The following is a 20,969-nucleotide window of genomic DNA, read 5'->3' as shown; positions in this document are numbered from 1 at the left end:
AGGGAGAGAGGAGAGGGAGAGCCAACCACCGCCGAGTCAAGATTCAGCGATTCCACCGCAATCGCCCTAATGACAACAGCCTCATAATATCTCCCCTAAATCCACAGTGAGTGCAGCATTGAAACATTTTGTTTCGCTTTTCTATTGGTCTGTGGCGTGTCGTTGTGGCGTTGCCACGGCAACCACTGCCAATCACTGTCAGCCCTGCCAATCAATACCGAGAACGTAAGGACGGTTTTACCACTTAGCCAGAGGGCGGGGGGAGGGGGAGAGCAGGGAAGGAGGGAGAAGGGGGGGGATAAAGACATTTTTTTTTATCTTTGCAACTCTTAATCTCGCTACTTCCCCCTCTCTCTCTTCTCTCTTCTTCCTCTCTCACTTCTTTTCTCTACCGCTGTCTCTGAGCCGCCTTCTTCCCTTTTCCCCAAAGAAGTTGATCCAGAAATTCGAAAAGCCCTGGGCACAGAGTTGTTGAATGGGATGTGCAATTAGAGCGGGGATTTTGTTGGGAGGCAAGAGGGTCCCCCAGGCTCCACATAGGCCAGGTCGGCGGGCAAGGAAAGACGGCTGACCAGCCCAGCGGGCGCGGTTTGCACATGGTTTGCACGTCGGGTCGCCTCTTTCTGCCTATGTGAGCACTAATAGTGGCAAGGAAGAAAGGAGAGATGAGATCATGGGGCCCACCAAGCACCGACCTTGGCCCAGCGGGCCATGGCGCCAGCCAGGGATCCCGGATTCCGAGGGTATCTGGCGCCAGGGAGCCTAAGCCCAGTTCCCAGGGTGCGGGAGGCCGCTCTTGCTTCCCCCATCGGTGCCCATGGACCACATTCACCTCAGCTCCCTCTTCATCAGTTAGGCTTCTCTTTACTCCCTCCCCAGCCAAGGAGCCTCGATTTCCCCCACCACCCATTTTAAAATAATAGTCCAAACAGTACAGTTCTTTCCATCTTAAGAAGCAACTCAACTCTTTGTTTCCTCCCAGAATTCAGCAGCCTCTGTGAGGAGTGGTGGAGGAGCTGCGGGAGCCGAGAAGCCCAAGAGCCCTCTGGACCCGGAAAAGTCCCACAGATGCCCACTCCTCACCACACAACAGAAGGATTTCTGGTCCTGCCTGCCAGCCCCAGAGGGCACTCAAACTTTGGAGGCCAGCCACCCGGATGAAGTGAATAAGGCCTGAAATTGCTTGTTTGCTCGTATTGTAAAATAATAATAATTACCATTATTATTTTAAAACTGCCTAATTTCTCTAGGGAAAGTAACATTGAAAGCCTAAAACACACCCCAAAAGGCCCATAGAACACAGAGGGCCCTCTCTGTCTCTGGCCACTACAGCCCCCAGGCCAGGCATGGGTATTTATTCTTAGGTATGTTGCTTTTAAGAAGATGTAATCAGCATCTTGAGCCGGGCCTCCCTTTGTGAGGCTTCTGTAACTATGGAAGTGTGATTTACGCAGATTTGTCGGGGTCAGAGACGTCTTTCCCTGAGCGCTGTGTATATTTAGACAGGACTCGGTTTGGTGTTAAAAAGTGTATATGTTGAATAGATTCACACACAGTAGCCAACAATGACCACATTGTCGGCCCGTGTACAACGCGTATTGAAACGCAGCGCCCAGACTTCAACTAATCTGCCCTCAATAAAGCTGAAATAATTATCCTAAGCTGCCTTTCCAGAAGAAAAATCATTGAGGAATTCAAAACTTTTTTTTTTTTTTTTTAAAAAAGATCTTTTCTGCATTCCGATGCAGATCCGGGGGCAAGGCGCCGGGTCCACACCACTTTGGTGATCTCAATGAGGGAAGAGAGAAAGAGAGGTTGAGAGAGAATTTAAATGGGAAACCTAACGTGACTGGGGCTGCGAGTGTCCCAGCCCCTAAACTCCGAGCTGGAGCCCTGCTTAGGCCTTGACTCCCGCAGTGCCAGGCCTCTGAGGGCCGAGGGGAAGAGCAAGCCGGCAAGTGCAAGCCTCCTTGGAGGCTTCCCGGCGGCAGGGAGGCCCTGGGACCGGCGAGGGGCCAATACTGGCTCACTTAGCCAGAGGCAGCCGTGGGGTAGCAGGTCTTAAACACGACGACTGGGGCAGAAAAATATTCCTCCAAAGGGAAGACCTGCCAAGCCCCATTTCAGTGCTCTCTCCACTCCTGCCAAGCCCCATTTCAGTGCTCTCTCCACTCCACATATATTTCCTCCCCTCCCGGCCATGAGTCCTCCTCCATTGCAGCTGAGAAGCTCTGGGCGGTCGTTCACTGAGGGCCCAGAAAGAGCCCAAAGGTTGGGACTCAAAAACAGACACTTCATGTTTTCTTCCCGATCCCTTTCTCTCGTAGGGGAAGGATTATAGGCTGAAGGGTGGGAGGGGGAAGGGGCAGAGGAGGAAGCGGGGGAGGAAGGAATGAAAAAGGGGAGGGGAGTGGGTATTGTGCCGCGTGTGGGGGGAGAATTCCTACGGGTGGGTTTCCGAATATTGTGTTCAACTTTTTGAAAGCAGCTCGTGACCCCGAAACTGCATCCCCCGGAGCCAGGGACCCAGGCGCCGGGCGGGCGGGTGAACCCGGTCAGTCCCCTCCCCGTCCCCGAAACCCCCGCCTCCGGGTGGGGGCGACCTGGCCTCTCCCTGCCACTGCCGGGCCAGCCCCGGAGGGAGGCTGGGCAGGTGCTGCGGGCTCTGCGAAAGCGCTGAAATCAAAAACCATCGCCACTCAGGGAGAACTGAGGCAAGTGGGGCTGAGACTCTGGCGACACCCCCACTGCCCCCCTCCCAGCCTCTGCCCCAGCGCCTGCCGCCCTGCCGCACCCCGCCTGCTCGGGTGGTGACCGCGGCTCCGGAGCGCCAAGCAGGGCAGAGGGCTGCAGCGAGGCGTGTAGCTTTGTGCGCCGGGACCCGGTGGGGCGGGTGGCATCCCGCGCTGTCCGCGCCTCCCAGCAGAGCCGAGCTCGGCGCCGCCCACCGAGCCCACCGAGCCCACCTCGCGGTCCAGCCGCCGCCAGCGCCTCTCGACTCTGGCCTGAAGCACTACTCCCGCCGCCTGGAGCCGGTAAGTTGAGAGTCCGCAGAGCAGGGCAGGGAGGCGGGGCGGCTGGTCCCAGAGCGGAGGGCCGTACTGGATCCTGGCCGGGCTGTGGGTGCAGGCTCCGTAGGGGTCTGAGTGTGTGTTTGGGTGGGAAGCTGGGCTGTGGAGCGCCAGAGCTTCCCCTCCCAAATTCCCAGGCGCTGGGCACTGGGGAGTGGAGCAGAAGCAGAGGGACCTTGGGTTCCAGGGCCCACGCCGCCTTCCTCGCTGGTCTGGGAACCAAGCAACCTCTAGGGCAGTGCGAGGACTGGGAAGGCACCCTGGGGGACTGCTAGAGGAGGTGGCACGTGGAGGGTGCCCGCATCCTAGGTCGCTCAGAGCGGAGAGTCTCGGGTGGATAGATCAGCTTGCAGATCCCCTACGTCTCTTCTCTGCTCTCTGGCCACTCTGCGGGATCTGGGACTTGGCGCCCGTACAGGCCGGGTCACCTGTGCAGAACAAACTTGCTGCCATCATCCCCGCTTCAATCCTGGCCTCGGGGATCGAAAAGATCGCCTTCAGGTGGGGCAGGGAGAAAAGATGTCTTGGGGGTTTAGAGAGTGTTCTCCTTGTACCCGGACCTACTGGCATTTATTTACAAATGTCAGCCGCAATCCCAGCACTGGGAAAGTCTGAACCACATCTGGAAAACGCCCGAGAGACCTCCCACTCTCTCCTTGTTTTGGGTTACAGGGAAAGCCAACGGGTCTGCAGGCCTCCGGGAGAGGAGGATCCGGAGGGTTGGGGCAGCTGCACCCACTTGGCCTTGCTTGGCTCTAAACAGTCGACCCAGGAGGCCGGGGGAAGGTTTGCCCTGTGGGGGCAACGCCCCTTCCGGCTCCCAGGATGTCGGGAGGCGGGGGCTGGCCGGGTGGCCCATAGTCTGGGCCTCCCCGCAAGCTGCAAACTGAGGCGCTTGGCGCGGGCGGCCTGGGAGGGCGCAGGGGAGCGCAGCACGCAGGCGGGGAGGCCGCGAAGCCCTTCAAGGACCCCGATTACTTTCCTTTGAAAAACAACAACAACAACTGCTCCCTCCCCGCACCCCCGCCCCCGCCTTAGCCTCCGGGGACTGGCGCTCCAAGCAATTGTCGCCCCGGACAGTAAACACAGCTCAGTTGCCTCAACTTTCTCCATGCATAAAAGTTCCTGGCGTGCGGGGAAATTTGAATATTTGATCAGCCCCTTTGAGTGACCCTCATTAGTCCGGCGCCCTGCTAAGGCCGGGCATTGCAAGAAAGCTGCTGGGCTCGGCATTTGTACGCCTTGTTAGCGCAGCTTAATGAAGCCGCCCCGACGGCTCAAAGGCGGCCTCAGGGGCCGGCGGCGCGCACCTCTCCGCACCCTGCTCCGCCTAATGAGCCCCGCCGCCCTCTAAAGGCCCTTCCCCCCGCCCCCCACATTCTCAAACAAGGGAAGTTTGACTCTGTCTTGAACCACGGCACCTCCCACTGCCAGGCCCAGGAAGATGGGCACAAACCCAGACTAGATGCCTGCAGTGACCCAGCCCCAAGAGAGAGGGGCGGGAGACTTGGGAGGTGAGAGCCGTACCGGTTGGGGGAAGTGCGGGGAGGGTGGCTGGTGGCGGGAGAGGCTTTTGCTGTCTAAGGATCCAGCCCAGGGAGTGCACTGTCAACCTTTCCCAGGAGGACCAATTGCAAATCAATCACTCCAGTTCCTTAAAGGTGCATCTGGACTAATGGGGTGGCTGAGGGTCAGCCTTCCATCCTCCTATCACCTCAAGTTTCCTTGGCTTCCACTACCTAGAGGCCACACACTTCTTCCCAAGGTTCCCCTTCTGAACAGCCAGACCTGGTGTGCCAGGACTTGGATTTGAGAAAGGGTGGGCAGCTCCCCTCCCTAACCCATCATTGCCTCCATCATTCACAGAGCCCAGTCACATGTTATGACAAGGGGCAGTAGGGAAGGCAGGGGACCACAGCCTGTCCTGCACTCCCCCTCAACAGAGGTATCCCTTCTTTGGCTTCTAGTGCCAGGGAGGCCTAGCAAAAAAAGTACTATAGGCAGGACCACCCTGCAAGTCTGGCCTGGCAGCCTGGCAGAGAGGCAGAGAGCCAGAGCTCTGGAAGCAAGGGAAACCAAAGCAGTCATCTACTTCACCTTTTCTTAGTGGGGCAGCTGACATGGCTGGCCCGTAAATTTAAGACACCCTCCCTCAGGAAGAGTAGCCTTCCTTCCCTTCCTGTCTCTCCTCTCCTCTGATGCCCTTTTCCCGGAGCGGTTGGAGGTCAAGGTCCTTCACTCCCTCCTTGCATACACAGCTCTTGGACCCTTAAGGGTTACTTTTGGGGGGAATTAATGCTCTGGGCTTGGGAAGCAGGCTGCTCCAGATCCACATTCAGGACTTTCTGGACCCCATCCCCCAACACACAAACACAAACATGCCCAGGATCCTTCAGACATACAGTGGGCCTGGTCAGGTTGGTAACCTCAGGACCCCATGCCAGCTGTGAGCATCTCTGGAGGTCGTGGGAAGGAGCCAAAAGGCCAGGTAGGCCCTAGGATACAGAGGGCCCTCCAAGTGCATCTCGTTTGCTCCTCTTCCTTTTTCTCTCCCTAGCTCCACTAGCATGCCCTGCCCCATTTCCCATCCCATAACCCCCTAACTTAACCCTAAACTAGCAATCTTTAGGCATCACCTCTGAGCTGGGCAAAGGTGGTGCCCGGGGCTTGATCGACCCAGAGGGCTAAAGTAGGGGCGGGGAAGAGAGGGGTGGGCGCTGCTGGTGAGAAAGGGGACCTGAGGCGAGGGTAGAACTCAGCCCTGTGGCCTCGAGGCCAGGCCCACCGGCTGCTCAGGGGAGGAGGCGAGGGGAGGGGGCTGGGAGTCCGCAGGCATCGGTCGGGGCAGCAGGGACCTCAGGCGTCGGCGTGGGGGGCTAGATCCGGAGGAGAGGGGAGGGGAGGCGGGGGTCGGGGGATCGCGCAGGGCGGAGGAGGGGTGCAGCTCTTTAAGAGCCACACGGCTGGCAGGAGAGGCGCGCGGCCCGGTGCTGGTAGAGCACTGACCCCGAAGGGGATTTAGCGGGAAGAGAGTGGCCGGGCTCTGGGGGTTTTGTCCGAGGGGGCCGGGAGAGGCCGAGGCACAAGAATAAGGAGCGGCCGCGGCATGAAAGGCGGCGAGGAGCAGCAGAGCTGCTGCTCTTGACTTCTGAGCAGGGCTTAGAGAGCCTGCCCCGGCTTAAGCCGAGCTGCTGGTGCTGGCCCTGAGCGCCAAGTCCGCGAGCTCTGAGTCCCGACCCTCCCAGCCGTGGAGCAGTGGGATGAGGGGGGCGTTGGGGGACAGGGTAAAGTCGATCTTGGTTGTACAGCCACCCGATCCTAGCGCGGAGCTGAGAGCCTGACGGCCGGTGAGAAAAAGAATTTTCTTTTTCCAACTCCGGCTTTTGGTTTTGTGTGTCCACCTTGCGTAACTCTGGAGCCTGCCGACCCCACATGGATTCTCAACAGGTGGCCGGGTAAGTCCGTTTAAATAATTCTGGTTATAAGGTCAGCCCCACCCCGACCTTCTTCCTTTTCCCCTCCCTCTTTCCCCCTCGGCTGGGCCGGGTTCCCCGTGCTCCTCCCGCAGGCGAAGGCTGGGGTGGTGGTGGGGGAAGAGGCACCCTTCCCCTGGGGGTCTCTGGGCTCCGAGTTGCAGCCCAGGAAGCCTGGCGAGCGGCCCCCAAGGAGTTCCACCCGGTACCCCCAAGTCCCGATCACTCTTAGCTCCTTGGTCTGGGCCCTGGCGCCCTGAGGGAGGGAGAAACAACGCGCCGCAGCACCTCAAAAGCCGAAGTCCCCAGGAAGGGGGACAGGGGACCCGGTGGCCGGGCAGCCTTTGTGTAGGGGTTTACGGCGGAAACAGAACTATTCATCTTGTATGAGAGGCCTGGGATGCGGCCCGGGGGAGCCCGCGCCAGCCGTACAATAGCCGGCAGAAGAGCGCCTCAGCAGCCGGGGTAGGAGTGGGGTAGGGTGGGGTAGACCGGGGTGGGGGAGGGGAGGGCGAGAGAAGGGGGAGGGGAAGCAGAGAAAGGCAAAGGCGAGAAATCCAGGGCGTCCGAGTGAAAAGTCGGAAAATGTTTCCAGAGCGCGCCAGAAACAGGCGCGCTTGCTTGCGGGCGCATAGTCTGTCTCTCTCTCGCATACACACACAAACACACTCTTACATGCTCACGCTCATTCCACACAAGGAGCCCACGCACGCGGTTCCTAGTCGTGCAGGGTCGCATGCCCGGGCACCCAGAGTGAACGCAGAATAGAGCCGCCCTCCCACCCCTACTGACGGAGAGCCCTCCCACCCAGCCACAGGCACCCCGATTGAGGAGCTAGGAGGGCCCCCGGGGCTGGGGCACAGGGAGGATCTTACCTGCAGAAAGGTAAGGGAAGCCGGGAGCACCGAGCAGCGGCGGATAAATATTCATTAGTAAGTCTCTCCTTTTAAGCCGCGCGGTGCGCTCTCTGGCTCCCAGCTCTCTTTCCCTCCCTCCCTCTGTCCTCTCGTGAGGCTCTCTCCCCCTCTCGCTCTGTCTTCCCCCCACCCCTTCCTGCGAAATGCCGGGTGGATCCCAGTATAGCTAACCTGTTGGGAAGCCTGAGTCGCGGGCAGCGCCTCCACAGCTGTTTGCTTTCGCTCTTGGGGCGCGCATTTCCCCATCCTCTCCCCTCTCTCCTTTTGCCCAGCCCCTCTCCCCCTCCTAAATTACTACATCATTAGCTTTATTTGGGGGGGGGGCAGCTCAGCCAAACACACCTCCCTATAGCAGGGTGAAAAGCCGCTGCTCTCCGAGGCAGCACCAACTCCACCCCTACCCCAGCCTCACCCATCTCCTTGTCCCTACCTAGTTTTGTTTATTTTTTCTCTCTTTCCATCTTCACTTCCGTCTTGTACCGACCCAACTCCCTTACCATTCCTCCCTCCCTTGGCACTGCCAATACGGATCCCAGACGGGGTTGGGGCAGGGAGATGCCAAGTGGGTGGGCCCAATATGCCAAGGTCGGGACTCCACCCTGCCATGGACTTGGGGGTAGCTCTCCAGGTCCCCCTTTCCCACGTAGGCTTTCCACCCTGACCCTAAGTGGGCACGGCGCAGCTTGGGCTTTAGGATCAGAGCACCAGGGCGCACAGCAAGGGCCTCAGCGACCTGGGGCCTGGGTCCTCTGACCAGGTCTGGGAGACTGCATGGGGGAGGGGAGGTGGCCTCACTCTATACGTACGAATGCTCATGAGAGACACAACCACCGACCATCGGACTGACATTCTCCCTTTCCAAACAAACTGACCTGAAGTTAGCAGTAAGTCCGCATCATTCTCACGAGAAAACACATCTACAAGATTCTAGAAATGCACAAGGAACCGCTTCCAGTCGCGCGCGAACACGTGCACACACACCACACCCCTCACCCCCACACACCCGTGGCCAGCCTTCCCGCTGGCCTCTGAAACCTGTAGGCGCGCGGCCCCGAAAGGCTAATTCTAGCGGAGGAATACATGGCAAAACCGCCCCCAGGAGAGCCCTGGCCACTCTTGTTGGCCCCCATTCTTCCAGATCCAGGCCCCTAGGATGCCCCAGGGACCCTGAGGGGTGGTGAGGTCCCAGGGTGTTTGGGGGTAGTCCGGGAAGCGCACTCTGGCAGCCCGCTGAGCGCTGCGTGTTGAGGTAGGGGCTGGAGGAGGGGCCAAGGGAGGCGGGCCCAGGCCAATTCCAAGTTACAAATACAGCTGCTCCTGGGAGGCCTAGGAGAGTTTTGCCCCAAAACGTGCATATCATTCGCCTCGAGACGCCATGACCTCCCCAGACAGAGCCCCAGGGCGCACTCGACCTCGAGGTGGCTTGGGTGATGGGGGCAATCGAGAGCAAGGAGGAGACCTCGAGACCTCCGCCCACCCATTCAGCCCAGCCCAGCCACAGTCCACCGGGAGACGTCCTAGATGATGGTCCTATCCTTCCCAAAGGGTGGCAGGGCGCAGGATCGCGGAGGGTCTCCCTCCTTGTTCTGAAAGGTTAAGAAATTGGGCAGATGAAGGTATTTAAGAGGGGCCTAGAGCGCCCTGGGACCGAAAGCCATATCAACCTCACACTCCACCCAAAGTCCCGCATTTGCACGTGTACACCTCCTCCTCCCCATGCAGACATGGGGTCGCACGTTTGAGCTCAGACTCAAGCTGAGTCACCTGACTATGCCTGGAACGTACAGGCAATTGTACCCGAATACACATCGGAGAATTAAAAGAACACTAATAGAGGACTTTGAGGAATAAAGAAGTGTCCACAAGCATAGTTATTTGAATGAACGGGTGCACACCCAGTTGTCCAGATGCAGACAAAAACCACAGTGCCCGTGAGGAGTGACCCCAACCACAAGGGCAGATGTACAGGAAGCCGTGAACGGGGAGAGTTTGCAGAATGAGGACGCAGGCTGCAAGGCCAAGGGGGCTTCCTGCTAGAGGGACGTTGGCTCGGAGGGAGAAACTTTGTTGAGCCGACTGGGGGAAAGGTTTCAGGTCAAGTCCTGGCCACTAGAAAGAACCAAGGCCTTATCCACCCAGAGCCAACCTTTTAGCCTTCCTCTCAGCTCTGTTGGAGATACCCAGAAAACGACAATCCAGGAAAGATTCATTTTGACCGAGATTGTTTTTATTGTTTATTTGTTATTTTTGACCTAGGGGTTTGCATTCTGAAAAAGGATTTGGGTGGAACGCATGCAAGTTCTCACCCACTGCTGGGAGATTCATAATTCTTAATAGGAACATTTAGCTCTAACCATGCCCTGAGAAGCTGAAGGGCCCTTATTTTGCCCCTTTCACCCTTCTTATCCTAAACTTGATCATTCACGCGGATCCACACCCTCCTGCCCCCATCTCCACCCCAGTACCCTGTATGTCAAATACATTTGCAAAAGAACACACTTAAGAGTCAACCAAATTACATAGTTCATTTTAAATTTTTTTTGTGTGATATATCGGGAAGTCCTCACCCCCTGCTGTCTGGTCTCTGGCTGAGCACCTTGTCCAGGGCAGAGGTGGGGGGTTGCAGAGAGGGGTTTCCAGAGTGGCTCTTGGGCAAGGCCTGAGAAACTACTCTACATAGGCTTGTTTTTACTGTGAGCTCCCTTGGCCTAACCAGTTCTAGTGGCCACCTCCGGGTTTCCTGCAGCAGAGGCTGCCTCCCTGGGAGTAGGGGTGCCCTCACTTCCACTTCACCTCCCTTCTCAACTTTCTCTCTTTTGAGCACATCTGAGCCTCCCTCTCTCATCTGAAAGTGGAATGTAAGTCCGAGAAGATTCATTTAGACAAAGAAGGTGGAAGAAAAGGACTTTCTGGGCCAGCAACTCGGATGACCACCCTCCAAGGGGCAGAGGAGGGTCCACTTTGTGAAGAAGAAATGAACCACCCAGAAAACGCCACAAGAGGACATGTTTCTGCAGATGTAGTTGTCCTAGAAACAGAAGAGTATGGGGATGTGAATTTCTTCTCTTTTGGGGGCAAACACTATGTCCTTCTCTTTTTCTAGATAGTTAATTCCTGGACATTTTAGCGAGTTTGTTCCTGTGGATGTTTTGAACAATAAAGAGTGAAAATCACTTTGGAGTCACTTAAATCTTCGTTGGAAGGGCAGTTTCTTCCAGGGCCATTTTCTTTCACCAGATTTGTTTTTCCTTGTTCCCAAATTCCTTGTTTTAAAAATCACAGTCCACCTGCTAACTCACCTGGGAAAGAGACTGTGACAGAAGGAAGAGAAACAAATAGACATCACCCTCAAACTCAAAGTGTAACTTTCATTCCCGGCAGCTGAGATTCAGAACACAAACTCGTTTACCTTGAGTATTTCCCCCGTGTGGGTAATTTATCTAGAGTTTTCCCAACAATCACAACATCCTGAAGTTGGAAATGTTTGCTATTATTTTCAGCCTTACAAGGTTCTTCAAACTCTGCTTCTCTGGTTTTAAAAACTGTTTGCGTCTACATAGCTATGCCTGTTGCAACATTTATCACTCAAGCAGAAAAGCAACTCGTTTTCTCATAGCCCCAAATGCCCCGTGTACAGCCACTGGAGCGAGTTTATTTTTCTCTGTCTTTCCCAAATGCCCTTGTCACTTCTGCCAGGGCCACAAGGCTCGGGGCAAAACTTCGGAGGTTTGAGACCTCTTGAGCGTGGGTCGCTATTATTGTTAGTTTTTTTGTTGGGAGAAATCGTGCTCAGTGATTGCGTGCGGTTCTCTCTCTCTACGCCGACTAGGGTTGCCTGCGCCTTCCTCAGCACAAACTCCTAGATGAAGCTAACCATTTCCGCTGCCCAGGGCAAAGGGCTGAACGGTGGTGTCGGGTCTAGGGTTGGGGTGGGAAAGTGAGGAGGGTATGCGGGTGGGGGAGGGGGCAGTCATCATCTTCAACAATAAATTAAAATAACCTGATACTCCTTTAATCCCTTCCATCAACAGTGTCAACGCGCTATAGAGGCCGTCTCACCTCCAAAGGTATCTTCACTCCGGGAGGGCCCGGGTTACCAGCCACAGTCCCACACTGGGCCCGCGCGCCGGATAGGAGGTGCTCCGACGGCAAAAATCCCATACATTTTTAACTACAGTGATTACTAAATTAATAGCAGGCACTAAGACAGATGTCAAAACGTCTTGAAAATGTTTATCTGTGAATAATTGAGAAGGTGGTGGGACGCATTATCTGATTGTGTAATGAAATATGTATGAGGAACAGCTGTTTGCAACAGTCCCCTCCCGCCGCCTCCTCAACCAAGGCCCTTCTTTAGGAAGCAGGAGTCGTGGCGAAGTTGGTCGCCCACTTCCGTCCACTTGGGAGCCCTATCGGCCCTTCCCCGGCTGCTGGCAGAGTGGTGGCTCCAGCGCGCCCCAGAGTAGCCCGGTTTCCCGACGGACAATAACATAGAGTCCTCCTCAGTCTCGCTCTGTGGGCTCCGTGGCTGGGTGAGGCTCCACCGCCGGCCGCGCTGTCCCTCGCGCCTTCGGGGCGGGCCGTGGGCTCGGCCTATGGGGACCGAGGGGAGCACGGGCCCGGGCGGCCGCGGAGGCCTGGCGTGCGCCCACCGAGCAGTGCGGCCTGCTCGGAAGCGAGGCCTGGGAGCCCCGCGGCTCAGCAGGACGGGCCTGGGGTCACCGAGGGGTGACGAGAGACTCCCGAGAGGGCTTTGTTCGCGCTTTCGCCACACTGCGCACTTCCTTCCAGCCCCCTCGGCCCCCACCCCGAACCTCCGCGCCCCGGCCCTGTTTGTTTTTCCAGCCCCGCGCCCTCCACTCCGGCACGCAAACAGCCCTCGGGGCTGCGTCAGCGGCCCGAGGCCGTGGCCCAGGGCAGGCCTGAGTCCAAATGGGGCCAGCACGGCAAGCCCTGGCCCTGCAGGAAGCGATGTGAGGGGAGAGGGAGCTCCAGGGCCTTCCTGGCGCGAGAGGGGCAGGCTAAGGCCGGCGGGAAGGTGGTCCAATAGGGCGCACGGCCTGGGCGGGCGGCGAAGGCCGGAGGTCTGGGCTCGGAAGGGTGCGGGCGGCCTGCGCGGCTGCCCATCCCCTGCCGCCGTCCCCAGCCCCAGCCGGACAGGGGAGGCGCGGCGGAGTGGGGGTGAGGAGGACGCCCGGAAGGGCCCCATCACCCCTGGGCCTTGAAGGCAGTGTCAGCCACATGCACAAATCCGGTGCCCCGTGCGGGTGTGCGGGTCCCCTCGCCGCCTTCCCTGCGCTTCGTACCGCTCGGAGACCGCGTCCCGGGCGCAGCGCTCCCGAAGCTCCCAGCCGGGCCGTGGCGTGCCCGCACCTTCCGCCTCCACGGCCTCTCAGCCCCTCATCTTCCGCAGTTCCGGGGACCCGTCCCTAGCCCCTGACGCCCGGGAAGCCTGGCTCCAAAACCTTCAGCCGCGTTGGCCCTTCCAGCGCCGCCGTCCTAACCGCTCTGGGGTCGGGGCCGGGAGCGGGAGCGGAGGAACCGAGTCCGGCTTGGCGGCGCCATGGCGCCCTGACACCCTGCGCCTTCCCGGTTTCCCTCGGCTGACTCAGTCGAGATGCGCTCGGGCGTTATGTCTCGAGCGTCGCCCTTTTACCTAATCCCTTATGCTTTTATTCTAATCCTACACATTACAGTTAATCTGTAATGATACCGCTTCGGAGGAACCTGTTGCATACGAGACTCGGCAATTTGTAACCTTGGAAACAATTTTAAATAAAGATTATAAGAGTGATGTCAACTGTGTTTATTCTCCACGCGGGGGGTGGGTTGGGGGCAAGGCGGTGAGGACGGAGTTTCTGGAGAAGGGGGCGAGGGGCGAGGGGCAGGGCCGAGCGGCGGCCGGGGTCGGGGAAGCGGAGGAGCAGCCAGAGCTGGCTCTAAGTGACTCCAACCCGGCGTCTGGCATCTTTTGAGTTTTTCTTTTTGGGAAATCGCGTGGTCTTAAACCGCGAGGCATAGGGAGAGGGAAAAGGATTTGCAAAACTGCGGAAAACTCAGTGAACTTGAGCTCCTGTGTATCCCAAATTAACATTCAGCCGGGCCCTGCGAGCCTGGATCGCTGAAGCTGCGGAGAGAGAATGGGCGGCTTGCAGGACCCTTAGGCTGCAAGAAGGCAGAGCCGCCTCCGTCCGGTTGCTTTGCGCTTCCAGCTTCCTACTCTACTGAACGCACTGGCAACAGCAGCAACAACCAAAAATTGCCGGCACACCAAAAGCAAAATTAAACATAATTGCTTTTATTTATCTATTGCTTTTATATCATTAAAATATTTTTAGTTACATTGTATAAAATGGCATCCACTCTGATTATTACCTGCCATATCTGTTGATCTGCTCCTTGTGTATTCAGCATAGCAATATTAACAATTAAGAAAAAAGCACATCTTATATATTGTATCTGTCAAGATATGTTACAATTTCCATTAACAAAAAAACATTATTCTTGTTGAAGAAGCTATGAAGCATATCTTTCACAAGCACTTTATTAATAATCATAGTTGTCAGAAAGAATTAGATATGCATAGATTGTAGATGCAAAGGAAATATTAGATGCACAGAATAAAATATACAGTGGGATTCAGGCATAACTATTTTTCTTTTTTAAAGTAAATTTTACGGAGGTGAAAAAAAAACCTGTGCTATTAAGCTTACTTAAAAGATGGCTTTGTTGGTTTAATTATACTGTAGTTATTTTATAAATATGTTTCAAAGGAAGCTTGCCATATTGCATGTCAATGAGGACTGTAAAGAAAAGCTCACAAAAGCTAATGCATACCAAATACTAAATTTTAGTCATTAGCATTCCTATTTATTACAAACTAAAGGAACCTATTAACAGACAAGAATTTCTATTTAGCTAGCATTACAATGTTTGGCTATTAAAATAAAAAGGGCAAAGTATATATGTATTTCCCCCCCCTTGGAACTATATGTTCTTTTTTTCCCCCTAAAAGCTTACGGAAAGATTGGGAGATGTTTCTGATTGGGGAAACTCGATTCTCTGATGGGAATGGGCCAGAGGGCCCAGAACACCTCGCTTTAGTGGTGCAGCTTAATGCTATTCATTCGGAAGCTACAACCGTTCGGCGCTGGGACTCTGCAGCCTGCGGAGTGCTGTGTAGTGCCCACAGCCTGTGAGGGGCCCTTTGTCTTTAATTTGTGTCATGAGCATATGCAAATTATTAATTGTTTTTCCTCGAAGGGAGGGAGTGGGTAGTGATGGTAATACTGCTTTTGTTTGGATATTAAATTTTCCTTAAATGCTCCCAAGGCGGGGATACTTCTCCCAATGCGGATTCCCCTAGTAGAAAATCCCACCGCTACAGTGAACAGATGGGTATTAATTCTAGAAACATGCACATATAGATTTGTATCATTTCAAAAACTTTCTTTGAACAAAGGTAGCATTGCTGCTCTCACATCAGAAGTAAATGAATATTGAAATTTATTTTTTCTGAATGTCAATTTAAGAGGGGAAAAAACTTTTCAGCTATCCTTACTTTTAGAAACTTTGTATTTTGCTTCTTAAAATAAAAGCAGATTTTTCCCCCCTAATTGGGCAGGGCAACAATTTAAGGAACTGAAATGAAATATTTGAAATAAGAAAGGGTTACTATGAATTATGTTAAGTGAGTTTTGTGTATTTTTAAGGGAAAAAATAGAGCTTGTTAAACTCTGCGCATTTGCCAAGTGACTCAAAGCACAAGTTCTTCTGGCCTGACATTTGGCTCTGACAGGATGTATTCTGCCTGCTTGGGGGACTCTTTGCATTAAAAGATTGAAACTTTTAAAGATTCTTCCCTGAAAGGCCCACATGAAAATAATTGGCATCACAAGGAAGGAAGGGAATTTCTGAATCCCTGATTTAAAAATGAAAATCTCTTCATCACAAGTCATTAACATGTGCAGATCTCATGCAAAATCTTAGATTTCAATAGCAAAATGGGCTGTGTGGGGTTGGTGAGGCTAGGTATTCTTTCCCCTGTGACTACCTGGGCAGAAACAAGAGAGGGAAGATGTAATGATTCCTACACCAAACTCTTCCCACTGGGAAATAGTATAAGTTACTTTAGTAGGAAATAAGCTCGGATGCCTCAAGGCTGGCAACTGTAGAGCAAAATGTGAATGTTCTCCGTTTCTCTCCCACTATATCTGGATGCGGCGTCACCTCCCAAATCTCTAAAGCATATTTGATACAGAGGTGGGGAAAATGGCTTTGCCAGCAAAGGCTGCATCTACACAATTGTTTGGATAATTCAGCTCCTATTCCTCCAAATTAACCAGTCTGATGTTTCCTGCATGGTACCCAGATTATCCAGATGGACCCATCCGCTTCCTTCCCAACCTACATTGTTGGTACGACCTTCATTGAATACTGAATCCAGACACTATCAGTAGCCAAGGAGGAGAAGGCTGCTTCCCATGTATTCACACCAAAGTGGTTTAGATCTCAGTGTGAGTGAGAGATAACCCAGTTTTCAGCGCCTTAAATCTCATTTTAAAGAGTAGATTAGGAAAGACTATCTCAGTGATGCAGAGATAAGATAGAGACCCTTTTTTCTAGGAACTAACACTTGTTGGGGAGGAAGATGTACCCAGTTCAGGACAGCACAGAACAATGCTGTTTTATGGGTGTCCTGGTTGGGCGCACACAGGGAAGCATGGGAGAAATCTTAGAAGGCTTCCTGGAAGAGATGGGGTTTGAGCTGAGCATAGAGAGTGTGATTCTAGATGGCAAAGAGTATGACTTCTAAACAAACTTGGTATCCAGGTAAGATATTATGTCAGGTCTGACATAAGGTAGGCATTTAAAAGTGCCTACTTGAATGAATATGTTACGTGGAAGTCTGATAATAAATTCCTCTAAACATTTCTCCTTAGGATGGCCTGCCTGCAGCGTTAACCTGAAATTTGCTTATTAATCTCCCACTTTAATGTATCTTTCCACTCTTTCAAGGACAGGGGAGCTCAGTTTGAGATGGGAATGTCTAGAGCCCATTAAATGATGCCCATTGCTACCATGCAGTGGGTGAAGTTTCTTGCTCAGAGGAGACTTTTCCATGGGCAAATGTTCCCTGAACTGATGTCCTGTTTACATTCTTGGAAGAATGAGGGGATTACTGCAATTCTAAGGAGTTTTGTATTTTAACAAATCTTCCTCTTGTGGTAGCAATTTAACATTTTGTTTGAAACATCCCACAATGCAAAATGGTTAAAGGGGGCTTGTTAGGTTTTTAAATAGAGCAGAGAAGAATCCACTGTAAACAGCTTCTGGATTAAAAACAAGGAAACCTGCTACTGCCACTAATTAGTGCGTAAAGTACCTCACCCAAACCAGCTTTGCTTTTTCTCACTGAAAGACAGAGACAATATTGGCTACCCTTGTCTATACGACAAGGTTTTTGTTTTTGTTCTTTAAAGACAAAACAATAGGAAGGTAGGATTTTACATAGCTCTAGCCTCCAGCAATTACAGGATTCGTGTGATATTAATCAATTATGAACAGTTTCTTTTCACACCAGGGAACAGATGCTTATTAGCTTGAGCTTTAAGACACAAATTTTAAAATTACAGCAACTAAGAAAATAAAGAATACTGGCACAATGAGAAATCTGTACCCATATTGTCTGTTCTTTAGAACATGTTTTTATGCTTTAATAGCTTTTTGGGTCTGGGACACAGCAGAGATTTGCTCTTCAGAAAGTGCCTTAACTGAGTAAAGTGTTGCCAGGCTATATTATGGGTCCTGCCTCAAGCAGAACATTGCACATCTCATTCTCCCTGGAGGATCGCTTCCACTTTTCCCTCACCTCCACCGCTGATCCAGAGATCTGACTTTCATCTTCTTCTCCTTTTTTCTCTCCTAAACATGCCACTGTTTCTTCCTAAACTAAACTTGTTGATGTGAAAGTCAACAAGTTGAGGGTAATTCAATTTCAATAATAAGCAGATGGCTTGTGAGTTCCTGAGACCCAAGTAAAGGCCCTTCCATGGGAAGCACCTAATTCGAAAGGAGGAAACACTAAGAATTAAGAACTCTGCAAGGAGTCTGGCTGAAGAGGAGCTAGCTTCCAACCCCTCCTTCCTGTACCATCCCTCCGAGTTCATCTGAGGGAAGCTCACTTTCCCAAGAGCCCATCTTTTCCTGGTTGTAAATGTGTTCATTTCCAATGTACACAGGCTAAACATATGGCAGAACAGTGTGAAGAGGGAAGTGTGTCCATTAGCACATTGAGGGACACAGTCTGAGATGTACATTCAACAAAGAGCTTCTTGTATCTGAGCCCTGTACCACAGCATTGCACCAATGAAAGCTGAATTGACCTCAGTTTGTGTGGGCAGTGTGCATGCATGCGTGTGTGTGTGTGTGTGTGTGTGGTATATTTCACAAGGCCAGACAAATTCAGGCTACTCTGTTAAAGTCTCTTGGTATAATGGAGGAAAAAAGTATTAGATGACCTCGTGTGTGTTAAAGAGGAGAAGGAGCTCCCAGAGATTAGAAAATGAAGAGGGGCTGGAATTTTATTTTAATTAGTCTCACATTCCCTGGAGAGCTTTTCTGAGAATATGATCTTCTTTCCCATTTACTTTTCTGCAGCAAAGTCTGGAGACTCACCAAGCTGAGGAGGAAGAGGGGAACATCTCAACTCAAGCTGAATTCTGAAGAACACTTGGCCCCACCTTCCAGAAATCCTAAATCACATAGAGGGAAAGTTTCGGCCAGGTCACCAAGAATGAACCAGAAGCTGAGTCCATTACTCCAATTTTCACATTAACCAGGAGACACATTGAAAATTATTTTCTTGAGTGAGAGACTGAAATTTTGGCTCAAGGGTGTTTCTGTTGGGTCTTCTCTTGATATGGCACGTGAGGACTGCATCCCAGGTCACATCTGCAGCCACTCCCAGATTACACTGCAAGGGAGGGTAGATTAGGAGTAGATAGGGAGTAGAGGGGTCTGCAGACACAGTGAAAGCAGCAAGCTGGTGTAGGAAAACCCGGAAAATATGTCTCAGAGACAGCCAGTGGCTGCACATACAAAAGGAAGGCACCTACCTGGAAAAGAAGGGGTTATGAAGTTCTGCCCAGAGTCACAGCGCGGACGTCCTCAGAAGGTCTCCAGGCTTCTGTAGCAATCTATAGTATGCGTCAGTATGGTTGAAAAAGCTTCTTCTATCAAGTTTAACAACTTTCTGGTGTAACTTCTGAGAGGGCTGATTGCTTATTCATGCGGAAGCAGGACGCCCAGTTCATTTTGCCCGTTTTTGCTACTCTTTGTTGGGTTTGGGAGGCTGTTATGGTAGCTGCAAATGGCTTCTCAAGTGACATTTGCTGACATTCAGTGAAGTACATTTATCAGTATTCGCCAGCTCACCTCTCTACACATGCAATCCATTTTGTTTTGTTCTTCATAGCAAACTCCTTCCCAACACCCGTGCCCTGAAAATGATAAATGGCAAGGTGGCATATTTCTCAAGCTGCACTCAAATGTCACTGTGAAAAATCTTTAATGGACTAAGTGTAGCTTTTCACGTTACAACTTGTCAGGTACTGAGAAATTCTAGAGTTTCTCTTTAATCCACAAGTCTTTGGAACCACACATCTGCAAGCAGAGACTAATTATAAGCTGCACCAGTCAGACCTGGGCAAGCAGAAACCAAGGAGAAAACATCTGATATCAGCTAATTCTTTATTATTATTATTACTATTATTATCATCCTCATCATCATTCCATTTTTGCTCCTTCCTTTCCTACTCAGGATATTTGAGGTATGAGCAATCTGTGACCAGGCCACCATGCAGGCCTATCATCTTCTCATACACCCAGCTTTCTCCATAATGGCTTTATTCTTTTCCTCCAAGGTTCAAAATCACCATGACTTCTCCCCCGCGGAGCGGGGGTGGCGGGGGACTGACTCTGAATCATAAATCCTGACTCCCAAATATTGGCCATAATTGGGAAGGTGAGAGGTATCTCGTATGTCTGGGTGGAAGAGTCTCCTTTCTCCCTGGTGATTCATTTTCAGAACACATGTCCATCTTTCCAACGGCTTTGAGTTTCACATCACCACTGGAAAGACCTGCCAGTTTCTTCCTGTGTGCCTGTCCACTGCCATGCTACTCACAGGATTGTGGCTTATGGGCACTCACTCACCCTTCAACATGACTTGTTCACTCCAGTTCTCCCTTTCCAAATGTTCTCAATCCCCTGGTCCATGCCCCAAGGGGGATTCGGCCTTTGCCCACCAGCTATGTTCTGAATGTTTGTGTCTTCCCCAAATTAATATGTTGAAACTTAATCACAAATGTGATGGTGTAAGAAGGTGGGGACTTTGGGACTTTATTAGGTCATGGAGGGAGAACCTCATAAAAGAGGCTGCCTTGCCCCCTCCATCATGTGAAGCATCATCTGTGAACCAGGAAATGGGCCCTCACCAGACAGTGATCCTGCTGGTTCCTTGATCTCGGACTTTTCGGTATCCAGAACTGTGGGATACACATTGCTGTTGTTTATGAGCCACCCAGTTTAAGGTATTTTGTTATAGCAGTCCAAATGGACTAGGCCACCACCATAGTCAGGGAAGAGCTGGCTGATTTGTGCATGTCTGTGCTGTGTCCCAATGAAAGCACAATAATTAATGAACACTGATTCTGCAATCGATGTTTGAAGGTCAAAGGAGTTGGGAAAGGGGGTCTCCTGAAGCCAAAGAAAAGCATTGTACTCCCCAAAACTGTGCCAGCCAGGTTTACCTTTCACAAGATGCTACAGATTGAGATGCATTGGTTTTACTTCTGGCTCTTTAAGCCCCACTCAAGCTCTAATTTTGATATCTCCTTCAAGACGCTTTAGTTTGGGCCCCTCCCAGGCTCCCTTCTGTTTTTGTTCTTTTTTTCTAACATCATCCTTGGCTTTTCTTCTCTTTTAGGTTTGACCTCCTGTCTCTTGGGTTGAGAAACCGTCCGCTCTGACTCCTGGCCTGCTGTGACCCCTCCAGAGCCCCCTGTACAGGTCTTTGGTCACACAGAGACTCAACAATCTAATAATCTAAAATTGTAAATGCCACAATTTGTGTGTGTGTTTATTGTGTCTCAGTTTTGAGTTCTTTTTGAAATCTTTTAGTGATTCCAGAAGGGATATGATAAAGAAAAGAAATCAGTTATACTCCCAGTGGCCAGGCATGGTAGGGCAGAAAGAGTGTTGATGTTCGCTACCCCTGCAAGGGCAGAGGGCAGAGGACCCTAGGTTAACTACCTAGAGATGAGACGGATCCTGGATTAACTCAGGCCCTGGGATACCTGCACCAATTGTTCTCAGCAGGTCGAGACATCACAGAAGAAGAGAAGACATGTCAACTCTCTACCATAGTGTCTTAGCCCTGGAGATACTATTGGAGAGTGACAAGAGGCAGCAAACAGGGTTCTATTCATAGTGGCCATGGTTTCCCC

At 52.2% G+C, this 20,969-nt stretch overlaps 1 pseudogene across 1 annotated transcript; it reads left to right on the top strand.

Annotated features, from left to right (window-relative positions):
* The first annotated feature begins 4 nt into the window (after positions 1-4).
* LOC103220366 (uncharacterized) lies at positions 5-20,581 on the top strand (annotated as a pseudogene). Its single transcript, XR_005243321.2, has 4 exons — positions 5-106; positions 983-3,035; positions 6,380-6,526; positions 18,121-20,581. The product of XR_005243321.2 is annotated as an uncharacterized protein (transcript).
* Positions 20,582-20,969: the final 388 nt, after the last annotated feature.

This window comes from Chlorocebus sabaeus, chromosome 14 (assembly GCF_047675955.1).
Source record: "Chlorocebus sabaeus isolate Y175 chromosome 14, mChlSab1.0.hap1, whole genome shotgun sequence".
Lineage (NCBI taxonomy): Eukaryota > Metazoa > Chordata > Mammalia > Primates > Cercopithecidae > Chlorocebus > Chlorocebus sabaeus.
This window is presented reverse-complemented; position numbering and strand designations above follow the sequence as displayed.